This window comes from Cynara cardunculus, assembly GCF_001531365.2.
Source record: "Cynara cardunculus var. scolymus isolate 2C chromosome LG 13, CcrdV1, whole genome shotgun sequence".
NCBI lineage: Eukaryota > Viridiplantae > Streptophyta > Magnoliopsida > Asterales > Asteraceae > Cynara > Cynara cardunculus.
Genome location: NC_037540.1, coordinates 35,903,132 through 35,905,199, shown reverse-complemented (window position 1 = coordinate 35,905,199; position 2,068 = coordinate 35,903,132).

The window sequence follows — 2,068 nt, the reverse complement described above, 5'->3', positions numbered from 1 at the left end:
GATGTCGTTTGTGTGGTCGATCGAAGATGTAACACAGTGGTATCACTATGCATCTTATATATGATTAGGTATCACAATGTATCTTTTCTTTAACAGGGTCAATATTTTTAGGTATCACAGTGATATCATAGTGGTATCACCGGAGGACGGTGGCCGAAGGCCGGAGAACGGTGGCCGGAGAGAGAAGAGAGAAGAGAGGAGAGTTTTAAAATACCAAAAATATCCTTACATTAAGATTTTAATTTAAAATTACCAAATTCATAAATTTCCTAATATATCTATTGATTTGTGGTTAATATTGGTTCTCACAGTTACCACAAACAACTCAGTTCTCCTTTGAATAGGTCCCTATATATATATAGGGAGAAGAGAGGAGGGAGGAAAGTTGTAAAATACCAAAAATATCCTTACATTAAAATCTTAATTCAAAATTGCTAAAATTATAAATTTCTTAATTTATCTATTAATTTGTGGTTAATATTGATTCTCACAGTTACCACAAACTAATTAGTTCTCATTTGATTAGGCCCMTATATATATATGTATATATATATATATATATATATATATATATATATTCATTAACATATATACAATGTTTAATTTACGTTTCAAATCAATTATGTTATGTATTACAAACCCAACAATGAATTGCCAAGTACCCTCCCATAAATCCATCCCTTTTTTCCAACTCTTGCAATTGAAAGCAATCTTTTCTGAATTCTCAGATTTCGTTTACGACTTTTATCAGGTATTTTTTTATCAAATCTCTATGTTTGTTTTCAATTTTGATCGATAAAATTTAGTAAGAACTTTAACTTTCAAGTCAGTCGTTTGATGGTGACATCTATTTTTGATATAGCGATCAACAAATCTATTAGATCTACAGCGTCTTATGGTTATGTTAGAGTCAACTTGTTTACAAACGGAATTAAGATTCTAAATTTCATGTCTATTGTTTAGTGGTGTATAGATCCATTAATATTTCGTTGTTTAATGTGAATTGTTGGTGTTGTTTAGATGATTGAATCAATAGTTTCCAGATTTATGAATTCTTTACGTAATCTAATTAACCTTGTGAATAGGTATCTGATTTATTTGTCACTAATTCATGATTGGAATATAGAAATCGTGACGTTTTTTATTGTTTCGTAACTAATAGATGGATTAATTTCAATGCTTGGAGTGGTTGTTAACCGTGGCTTTTGAATTTGTCCATTCGGGTAGGGCCCGTCACATGATGGACTGTAACGGGATCCGGTCCGAGCCCAAGAAACCAATTAGTTCTATTTTTTTAAAGATGACCAATTCAGAACGATTATTATAAAGTCTGATTAAAATTATCGAGTGGAACTGGTTAAAAAAGTAAAAACAAAAACATAACTCTTTTCTAAAGTTTGTCTTCTTTAGTTTGTATAAAGACATTTTTGTAACTAAAGGCTATAGTTAATTTGAGAGGCATTACAAAAAAATCTAATTTTTTGTGTGCATGTCTTCTGTAACATATATACATACATATATATGTATATATATAATTTGTAAGCAACTTGTCCGATATGCACAAATGCATAACATGTACACGTGAAAAAAAATGAGTTTCATTTACTTATATACAAATATGCATACGGTCTAGATGAACGCTTAGGTTGTTCTTCAGTTTTTCATTTTTTTAGGGTTTTTTCCTAAACCCCTGTCTCTCTAGTTGTGTGTGTGTATGTATATATATATATATATATGGTGTGTTATGTGTGTGGGGGGGGGGGTTTAAATTTCTCGTCATGACATGTTATGGTGCCAAGACTTGACTTCGCCGTTACGCTAACTCCTACGACTCCACTCTAGCGTTTGACTTCCATTGTAACGTGTTATGACACGTTTTGGCGTGCTACAACACCTTATTCTGTAAGGCATTTTTTTTACTCCTTTTGAAATATATAATGGGGTTAAACATATAGATGAAGGGTCATGTAAGAATAGCAATGTGAGCCAATCAATTTGATTATAATTCAAATTGATTATTATATATTATGATATTTGAATTTGTTAAAATAAACTTTATTAAAAATCT